General features: G+C 41.1%; 1 non-coding gene across 1 annotated transcript; it reads left to right on the top strand.

Annotated features, from left to right (window-relative positions):
* The first annotated feature begins 9,078 nt into the window (after positions 1–9,078).
* On the top strand, positions 9,079–9,197 carry LOC143224351 (5S ribosomal RNA). The gene has a single exon (XR_013013350.1). It is a non-coding gene; the product is annotated as a 5S ribosomal RNA (ribosomal RNA).
* The last annotated feature ends 1,977 nt before the right edge of the window (positions 9,198–11,174 follow it).

Raw genomic sequence — 11,174 nt, 5'->3', positions numbered from 1 at the left:
TTTTTTTTTTTTTTCACGTTGAAATTTGTAGGTCTCGCAAAGAGCTGATCGATACCTCTCACTTTTTTCACAATTTCTGATTTAAGAGATAAAAATCCTTCCCGAAAGAGAGAAAGAAATTGGTTGGCTCAATTGAAGTGCCTTAATACTAAGTGTTTATAATGGTAAACTGTTGGGAAAACATTTTTGTTATAGGAACTAATCAACTTTTCCATCAACAAGTCAGTTGATAAAACACGCTTCGAAAACGAAGTTCAAACATTCATTTCCTGCGATCGTTCAAGAAAAGTAGCAGCTCTCTAAGCAGGTGGCGTGAGCCGCGTTCCATTTCACTTTAAACCAAACCCCTCCAATCAGACGTATATTGGAGAGAAAAGAAATAAACTATCTTCGCGGGTCGATCTTCGGAATGCACAAAGGGTGCGAAGTCTACAAAACAGAAACTTCGTTAACGAGTAGATCCAGCCCACATCAATCTAAGGCAGTCTTATACAGATGGAATTTAAAACGTTTCCCTATTTCACAAAATTGTCTCGCTCGTGCACGTTTTGCCTGAGAAAAAGCAATTGTCGAGGGATCTGTCTGCTACACAGAAAAGGCGATGCGACAAATATTTCGAGTTTCCTTACATAACGTTCGTTCGCTACGTTTTGTAAAATTACTTTGTCTAGAAATATAACCCAGCAGAGAGAGACTTCACTCGGAGACACCGACGATTGAACACCTTATTTATAAATCAAATATCTATTTTATATGTATGTACATTTGAAAATTAACTTTCCAATAACGACAAGAGTCTTTGCTATTGGGTATAAAACAAAATAGGTGAGTAGAAACAACAAGAAAAAAAAAGTTACAAAACAGTAAAAGCAAAATTGAAAACATAGCAGTGAAAGCAAAACGCGAAGGAAACGTCTTCAGATAAGTAGGAACTCGGTACGTGGCACGCTTCCGACTCGCGAACGGTAGTAGCCGAGTGTGACAGGTGCTGTTCCTTTATTCATTCTGTTTCTATAACGTCAGAGAATTATTCCCAGTTTTGCAACGTACTTTCATTAATATCCATACACTTCTTTAGCGAGAGACAAAAGAGCGACTTCTGAGGCACTCCCACTAGACGGTAACCAGCGTTTAATACTATTTTGTTGTAGGGGAGAAGGAGGCGAGTACACACGACTTCTCCCGATGGAAACCAAAATACACGTTAATAAACACAGGTAAATTAATGTGTATAGCCAAATGACGAATAAAAGAAGGTGAATATTAAATAATTCTAATCCCGATGCAAGCTCGTGTTAAAATCTAAATTCTGCACACACATCTGTAAGTGATGGGATGTGGGCCTGTGTAACGAGAGTAAAATACCAGATTTTGCGAAAGTAGGTCCGAAAGAAATATAAAGAAGACATAAACACCAACATGTGACTAAAAGACGTTTGAGAAAAGTTCTCAGAGGCTAAATTGATCAATTTAAGTGTTCCATGTGAATGACACACACGCCTGTGAGCGACAGTTTCCATACCCCCGAAATGACACTCGTGTAGTTCCGGGGATGTGTAACGCAAACCAGAGTTATCAGGCTCCACTTTCCAGCGTCCTCCAGTAAAAGTGAATTCCTAAAGCATCTCTTATATTTCACAACTAGGAAATTTTGGGCTGCGACAACGATTTTCTTTTAGAGTAACACTTAAAACACCAAATAAGAAAGAAAATTAAACTGTCATCGTTCATACCACGTTGAAAGCGCCGGTTCTCGTCAACGAGTACAGACGTGTTTTTCGAGCTCCTCATTGCCTTAGTGTAAATTTAACAGCTAAGCCTAGTGAGCGTGTAGTTCTTTTTTTTTTTTGCTAGATTTTTATTTTTCCAAGTTGTTTGACGATGTCTTCATCAACCAAGAAGGTCATGGAAGTTATGCGTCGTACAGTTTTTGTGGAAACGACAACTTCAAGCCATGGGGACGTTATCCATTCTGTTATTTCTACGTTTGGTGCTGCTTCGGTCACTGCCGTAGTTCCTCGCCCGGGTGGATATGAGGTAACTTTTGTTCTTCCCGACGATGTGGACCTGGCTATAGATGCTGGTCTAACTGTAAATGGTGTGCACTGTTCGGCTAATGGTGTCACTAAACGTACTATTACTGTGTCATTTATGGACGTACCCGAATATATCGACGATGATATTATTCTAAATAAACTTAAAGATTATGATTGTGAGGTGAAAAGCCCTATTGTGTGGAAGAGGGACCAGGGCATATACTTAGGTATACGCCATGTTCGTGTGTGTTTTAGTGAGAAGTGTATCTCTTTGCCGTACGTAGTAAAGTTTTTTGATCCTTTGGGCAAGGCGGTATTGGTAAAAGTGAAGCATGATCGCCAGTCAAAAGTATGTAATTTATGTTTGGGGCGGATCATCTATATCGCGATTGCCCCAATTTATATGCCGACATTGTCATATGCAGGGACACGTCCGTCAACGTTGTCCCAAGCTTGTTGTTCCTCGAACTTCCTCTAGTGACGACGCTGAAGTGGCCACGCCTACTACTTCTCGTGACGCCGCTGAAGTAGACACGGCTGCTCCCTCTCGTGCAGTGCCTCATGATGTTGACACCATTTCTGTTTGTCCACGCGTTGATTCGGAGGTTCCCCTTTCAAAGAAGGCTGCAGCTACCCATCGGGTGGTGGACGATGTTTCTGCCCGACGATCGACGGTTTCTGGTGGGGCCAGGGAACGGGCAAGTAGTCACCCCTGCTGCAAGTCGCAATTTTGATCGTCACTTCCCGCCACTTCCGGTTAGTGGTGTGAGTACCGCCGGCGATGTGGAGGTGCCTCTTCCTCGTCGTTGGAGGTATGCTAGTGTGGTGGCAATGTCTCCTGGTGACACTTCTAAGAAGGGCAGTGGACGAAAACGGGTGTCGGACGTGCCAATACTACGGATATCTCGGGCGAAGGCGAAGGCGGTGTCGCAGCCTTAAATGTGTTTTTTGTGACAGTTTGTTTGTTTCAGTTCGTGTAAGACTGTCATTTATTGTTATTTGAACTTTGTGCATATTTGCTTAGATCTTTACATTTATTCTTGTTATTTTTGTGTTTGTGACAGTTTCCTTTCAATTCTTGTACCTTTACTTTCTCTTTAGCATGGTACATTTACTAAGGGTGGGAGTTTTGAATTGTAATGGGTTGCGTAATATTAGTAAGCTGTCTTATTATCTGGATTACTTTGTTACTAATTTTGATGTTGTTTGTTTACAGGAAACGTTTTTACTGATGATTTTCCTGATGTCGTTCTGAAATTTTGGCCAGGTGTAGCTTTTTTTAATAATTCTACTTCTGGCCGACAAGGGTTGCCATCTTGGTACAGCAGTTTTGTGTGATAATGTTACATTCGTTTCTTCTGATGGGGTGGGTAGGGTTCTGACAGTCAAATTCAGTTTCGAGTCTTTGTCTTATCTGTTATCATCTGTGTACGCTCCTCGCGATATCTCCGAGCGACGGGAATTTTTCCAAAACTTGGAGTATTGTTTGGATGGTTGCACAGGATTGCTTGTTGTGGGAGATTTTAATTGTGTGGTGGATGTGGCACGCGATCGATTTCCGGTCCGTTTCTACCGAGACGCCAGCCGTTCGGCTTTTGTCCAGTTTCTTAATAGGTTTGATTTGCTTGATGCGCATTCACTCATATCGCCGACTACACCTGGTTTCACATGGAAGCGTTTTGTTAATGGTGAGATGATGTCGTCACGTATTGACAGGGTTTTGCTTTCTTCTACCTTGCAGGGGACTGTCCAACGTTTCCGTACGTTGTGGTTTCCTGCTACAGATCACGCTTTATTGGGCTTCGACCTTACTCTGCGACCAATTGTCAGAGGTCCTAATTTCTGGCACTTCAATAACCAGTTATTGAGGGATGCCGAATATGTGAAAGCCATTAAGCTGTTGATCGCCAGAAGTCGTAGTTGGTCAGTTTATGGGACTGATAAAATTAAATGGTATGAACAATTGAAATGCGCGTTCCGTATACTTACCGAGCGTTATTCGATTCTTCGTGCGCGGGCATCCCGTTCTCGCAAATGTCAGCTTGAGTCGTCCATCAATCGTGAGCTTCGAAAACTGACCCGTTTCCCTGGTAGATCTAAGGTCAAATTGTATGAACTTGAAGATGCATTGGAGACTTTGGATCACGATACCATAGAGGGGGCGAGGATTCGATCTCATATTCGTTGGTTTGAGGAGGGTGAGAGATCTACATCTTACTTTCTTCGTATGGAAAAGGTCCGTCAAAGCAGAATTGAGTTTAGATCCATGCTCACTGATAGGGGTGTGGAGGTGTCCGGTGTGGAAGATATCGCTGCTGTTTTACATCAGTATTATTCCGCACTGTACTCTAAGGATATCGTTCTGCAGGCAGACATAGATTTAGTTCTCTCATTTGTTGATCGAACTCTTTCCAGTGAACAAGCTAATATTTGTGATGCTCCATTCACGGTTCCGGAAGTTATCGCTGCTTTAGACAGTTTACCGCTGGGCAAATCTCCTGGTTTGGATGGTTTTACCTCCGAATTTTTCAAATATTTTCTACCTCTTTTTTGTTGACGACTTTTTATCTGTCTTGTCTCAACTGTTTCACTCTCCACAGTTGCTCCGTACAATGTGTTCTGGGGTAATTGTTCCTATCCCGAAAGGGGGGATCGACGGTTGGCGGCTAACAGCCGGCCTTTGACATTGCTTTGTACTGACTATAAGCTTTTGGCCAAAGTGCTGGCTCGTCGCCTTTCGTCTGTGATCTCCAGTTTAGTTTCAGATGACCAATCCGGGTGTATACCTGGACGGGACGTTGCTGATACTCCATTAACACTCGTTTTGCTATTGCAATCTTTAGCACGTACCGGCCAGGGTGGAATCTTTTTGAAGCTCGATCAGATGCAAGCTTTTGATCGGGTGGCCTATGACTATCTATTTCAACTTCTTCTGCGTATGGGTTTTGGTTCTACTTTTGTTCATTGGGTTCGTCTTTGCTATACTTCTATTTCTAGTTGTGTAAAGTTTAATGGATTTCTCACTAATGATTTTGCTATTACTCGGGGTATTCGTCAAGGATGCCCCATGTCTGCTCTACTTTACGTTCTCAGTGTCGAACCGTTACGAAATATGTTAGTCCATAATGTACATATTACTGGTATTGGTGGTGATGTGCTACTCACCACGCCTTCACTTACTTATCAGCATGCTGATGATACCACCTTAACCTTACGAGACGCCGAATCTTTGCCGCATGTGTTGGATGTCTGCCAAACTTTTGGCAAAGCTACTGGTGGGAAGATCAACTGGACCAAGAGTCAGGGTTTGTGGGTTGGGTGTTTGGCCTCTTCTGCAGACTTCGTCCTTGGTGAGTTGAGAATTTCCCAGGATCCTATTCGGATTTTGGGAATAGTTTTCCACTCTAATTTCGATGTCATGCTGCAAGATACGTGGCAGGGTGTATTGCGCAGGGTATCTCGTGTCTTGGTGTCGTGGCGATTTCGTTCTTTGTCGCTAAAGGGTAAATCTCTTGTGGTGAACTCCTTGGTGGCATCGGTGTTATGGTACCCGTTGAATATACTCCCGTTGCCAAGACAGTTTGAGGCTAGATTTCGCAAATGTATACTGGATTTTATTTGGCGGGGAGGTATACATAAAGTGGCATACGGTATTCTGATTCGGAGTTATGATTGTGGAGGTATCAACTTGGTTGATGTTAACACTCGTAAACTCGCATTCCGTTTGAAGTTGTTGCAGCGTTGTTTGGATGCTTCTTGTCCTTCCACCTTGCGACAACTTCTTTCTGGATTTTTTCTTGTTATGGTAATCTCTCTTTAAGCTTTCGGATTCTTCAATGCCGTATTTTGCCACGTTTTGTGAAATCGTTACCTTTCTATATTCAGGAAATGTTTCATGCCTGGAAGGTTCTTCTTGGGGATAAAGGGATTGTCCCAGCTCCTCTTTCCCCAAATTTTGATGAACCTTTGTTTTCAATCCGGCTATTGTTGATGTTCGCCACCGAACATTTCATTTTCCTGAATTTATTAACGCAGGTTTGGTTCAGGTCCGTCATTTAATGTACGAGGTGCTCCCTGCTTTTCTTCCGGTGGGGCAGTGATTGAAATGTGTACGGACGCTGACCCGTTGGCCAATGCCCGCACAATTTTTCACATTTTCATATGCTCAAGGAGGCGTTGCCTGTGGAGTGGTTGCCGATTTTGTCTACCCAGCCGGCTCCTCTTCCGTCGTCCACATGTGTTGTGGATTTATATTTTCTGGACCACTCCGATAATCGAGTTCATTTTCAAGGTTTATCTCTGCGGCAACTGGTGGGATATATACAGTTTTCACTCGCTAATAACTTCCCTGCTCCATTCTACTGGGGGGATATTGTTCCTCCTGGAGACTGGAAACGCATTCGTAAAAAACGCTTATTCTTCTTTTGTTGGTTTTTTTGTTTGTGATGTGGATTATTTACTCTGGTTGCGGGCGATTACCACAAATGTCAAGCTGATACATATGGACAGACATCCCACAGGGTTGTGCACTTTCTGTTCCCAGGCGCCAGAAACCATAGACCATCTGTTTTTCCAATGTCCTTTTGTACAGCCCTTGTGGTCATATGTATATAAATTATTGGCATTTTATTTTGGATGTCCCATATCAAACTGGGTATGGAGGAGATGCCTCTTAGTGGGATCTCATCCTTCGTTACCAGGAGATGCTGGAACATATTCCGTTTAATTACAAGTTTGGCACGTCAGGTTATATGTTCTGCTCGTTCAGTTTCTTTGGCACGAAATCGCGTCATTCATTTAATTTCCATGTTTAAAGTGCGTGTACGGAGACATATATATCTTCATTATCATAGATCTTTGTTACATAACTCATTAAATGTTTTTTATTCTGTGTATTCTTATGTTGGTAGCTTGGTAACCCAAGGTGCCCAAGGTTATTTCTTTGTGTACGTTGTTAAGATAAGTTGTTATTTCATTATATTTTTGTTACCAATGAAAGATCCATTGATTTCTTGTTTGTTAATGTTCATTATAATGTTTGTTGGATTACCTGCTGTTCCAATTACCTCTTTTATTTCTTTTCCTTAATTTTATTAACTTTGTGGTAATTTTCAGCATGGTAATCTATAGAGTTATTGTTACATGCTAATTCATTAACTTGTGTTTTATTTGTTGTATTTCTGTGTATACCCCCTCGTTGAGGTGGGATAAATAAAGAGAAAAAAAAAAAAAGCCGGTTCTCGTCCGATCACCGAAGCTAAGCAACGGCGGGCCCGGTTAGTACTTGGGAGGGTGACCACCTGGGAATACCGGGTGATGATGACTTTTTTTTTTTTTTCACGTTGAAATTTGTAGGTCTCGCAAAGAGCTGATCGATACCTCTCACTTTTTCACAATTTCTGATTTAAGAGATAAAAAATCCTTCCCGAAAGAGAGAAAGAAAGTGGTTGGCTCAATTGAAGTGCCTTAATACTAAGTGTTTATAATGGTAAACTGTTGGGAAAACATTTTGTTATAGGAACTAATCAACTTTTCCATCAACAAGTCAGTTGATAAAACACGCTTCGAAAACGAAGTTCAAACATTCATTTCCTGCGATCGTTCAAGAAAAGTAGCAGCTCTCTAAGCAGGTGGCGTGAGCCGCGTTCCATTTCACTTTAAACCAAACCCTCCAATCAGACGTATATTGAGAGAAAAGAAATAAACTATCTTCGCGGGTCGATCTTCGGAATGCACAAAGGGTGCGAAATCTACAAAACAGAAACTTCGTTAATGAGTAGATCCAGCCCACATCAATCTAAGGCAGTCTTATACAGATGGAATTTAAAACGTTTCCCTATTTCACAAAATTGTCTCGCTCGTGCACGTTTTGCCTGAGAAAAAGCAATTGTCGAGGGATCTGTCTGCTACACAGAAAAGGCGATGCGACAAATATTTCGAGTTTCCTTACATAACGTTCGTTCGCTACGTTTTGTAAAATTACTTTGTCTAGAAATATAACCCAGCAGAGAGAGACTTCACTCGGAGACACCGACGATTGAACACCTTATTTATAAATCAAATATCTATTTTATATGTATGTACATTTGAAAATTAACTTTCCAATAACGACAAGAGTCTTTGCTATTGGAGTATAAAACAAAATAGGTGAGTAGAAACAACAAGAAAAAAAAAAAGTTACAAAACAGTAAAAGCAAAATTGAAAACATAGCAGTGCAAGCAAAACGCGAAGGAAACGTCTTCAGATAAGTAGGAACTCGGTACGTGGCACGCTTCCGACTCGCGAACGGTAGTAGCCGAGTGTGACAGGTGCTGTTCCTTTATTCATTCTGTTTCTATAACGTCAGAGAATTATTCCCAGTTTTGCAACGTACTTTCATTAATATCCATACACTTCTTTAGCGAGAGACAAAAGAGCGACTTCTGAGGCACTCCCACTAGACGGTAACCAGCGTTTAATACTATTTTGTTGTAGGGGAGAAGGAGGCGAGTACACACGACTTCTCCCGATGGAAACCAAAATACACGTTAATAAACACAGGTAAATTAATGTGTATAGCCAAATGACGAATAAAAGAAGGTGAATATTAAATAATTCTAATCCCGATGCAAGCTCGTGTTAAAAATCTAAATTCTGCACACACATCTGTAAGTGATGGGATGTGGGCCTGTGTAACGAGAGTAAAATACCAGATTTTGCGAAAGTAGGTCCGAAAGAAATATAAAGAAGACATAAACACCAACATGTGACTAAAAGACGTTTGAGAAAAGTTCTCAGAGGCTAAATTGATCAATTTAAGTGTTCCATGTGAATGACACACACGCCTGTGAGCGACAGTTTCCATACCCCCGAAATGACACTCGTGTAGTTCCGGGATGTGTAACGCAAACCAGAGTTATCAGGCTCCACTTTCCAGCGTCCTCCAGTAAAAGTGAATTCCTAAAGCATCTCTTATATTTCACAACTAGGAAATTTTGGGCTGCGACAACGATTTTCTTTAGAGTAACACTTAAAACACCAAATAAGAAAGAAAATTAAACTGTCATCGTTCATACCACGTTGAAAGCGCCGGTTCTCGTCCGATCACCGAAGCTAAGCAACGGCGGGCCCGGTTAGTACTTGGGAGGGTGACCACCTGGGAATACCGGGTGATGATGACTTTTTTTTTTTTTTTCACGTTGAAATTTGTAGGTCTCGCAAAGAGCTGATCGATACCTCTCACTTTTTTTCACAATTTCTGATTTAAGAGATAAAAAATCCTTCCCGAAAGAGAGAAAGAAAGTGGTTGGCTCAATTGAAGTGCCTTAATACTAGGTGTTTATAATGGTAAACTGTTGGGAAAACATTTTTGTTATAGGAACTAATCAACTTTTCCATCAACAAGTCAGTTGATAAAACACGCTTCGAAAACGAAGTTCAAACATTCATTTCCTGCGATCGTTCAAGAAAAGTAGCAGCTCTCTAAGCAGGTGGCGTGAGCCGCGTTCCATTTCACTTTAAACCAAACTCCTCCAATCAGACGTATATTGAGAGAAAAGAAATAAACTATCTTCGCGGGTCGATCTTCGGAATGCACAAAGGGTGCGAAGTCTACAAAACAGAAACTTCGTTAATGAGTAGATCCAGCCCACATCAATCTAAGGCAGTCTTATACAGATGGAATTTAAAACGTTTCCCTATTTCACAAAATTGTCTCGCTCGTGCACGTTTTGCCTGAGAAAAGCAATTGTCGAGGGATCTGTCTGCTACACAGAAAAGGCGATGCGACAAATATTTCGAGTTTCCTTACATAACGTTCGTTCGCTACGTTTTGTAAAATTACTTTGTCTAGAAATATAACCCAGCAGAGAGAGCCTTCACTCGGAGACACCGACGATTGCACACCTTATTTATAAATCAAATATCTATTTTATATGTATGTACATTTGAAAATTAACTTTCCAATAACGACAAGAGTCTTTGCTATTGGAGTATAAAACAAAATAGGTGAGTAGAAACAACAAGAAAAAAAAAGTTACAAAACAGTAAAAGCAAAATTGAAAACATAGCAGTGCAAGCAAAACGCGAAGAAACGTCTTCAGATAAGTAGGAACTCGGTACGTGGCACGCTTCCGACTCGCGAACGGTAGTAGCCGAGTGTGACAGGTGCTGTTCCTTTATTCATTCTGTTTCTATAACGTCAGAGAATTATTCCCAGTTTTGCAACGTACTTTCATTAATATCCATACACTTCTTTAGCGAGAGACAAAAGAGCGACTTCTGAGGCACTCCCACTAGACGGTAACCAGCGTTTAATACTATTTTGTTGTAGGGGAGAAGGAGGCGAGTACACACGACTTCTCCCGATGGAAACCAAAATACACGTTAATAAACACAGGTAAATTAATGTGTATAGCCAAATGACGAATAAAAGAAGGTGAATATTAAATAATTCTAATCCCGATGCAAGCTCGTGTTAAAATCTAAATTCTGCACACACATCTGTAAGTGATGGGATGTGGGCCTGTGTAACGAGAGTAAAATACCAGATTTTGCGAAAGTAGGTCCGAAAGAAATATAAAGAAGACATAAACACCAACATGTGACTAAAAGACGTTTGAGAAAAGTTCTCAGAGGCTAAATTGATCAATTTAAGTGTTCCATGTGAATGACACACACGCCTGTGAGCGACAGTTTCCATACCCCGAAATGACACTCGTGTAGTTCCGGGATGTGTAACGCAAACCAGAGTTATCAGGCTCCACTTTCCAGCGTCCTCCAGTAAAAGTGAATTCCTAAAGCATCTCTTATATTTCACAACTAGGAAATTTTGGGCTGCGACAACGATTTTCTTTTAGAGTAACACTTAAAACACACCAAATAAGAAAACTGTCATCGTTCATACCACGTTAAACTGTCATCGTTCATACCACGTTGAAAGCGCCGGTTCTCGTCTGATTTAAGGAGAGAAAGAAAGTGGTTGGCTCAATTGAAGTGCCTTAATACTAGGTGTTTATAATGGTAAACTGTTGGGAAAACATTTTTGTTATAGGAACCAATCAACTTTTCCCATCAACAAGTCAGTTGATAAAACACGCTTCGAAAACGAAGTTCAAACATTCGTTTCATGCGATCGTTCAAGAAAAGTAGCAGCTCTC

Source organism: Tachypleus tridentatus, chromosome 8, assembly GCF_004210375.1.
Source record: "Tachypleus tridentatus isolate NWPU-2018 chromosome 8, ASM421037v1, whole genome shotgun sequence".
NCBI classification, from domain to species: domain Eukaryota; kingdom Metazoa; phylum Arthropoda; class Merostomata; order Xiphosura; family Limulidae; genus Tachypleus; species Tachypleus tridentatus.
Note: the sequence above shows the minus strand (reverse complement) of the source record. Positions and strands in the feature narration are given on the sequence as shown.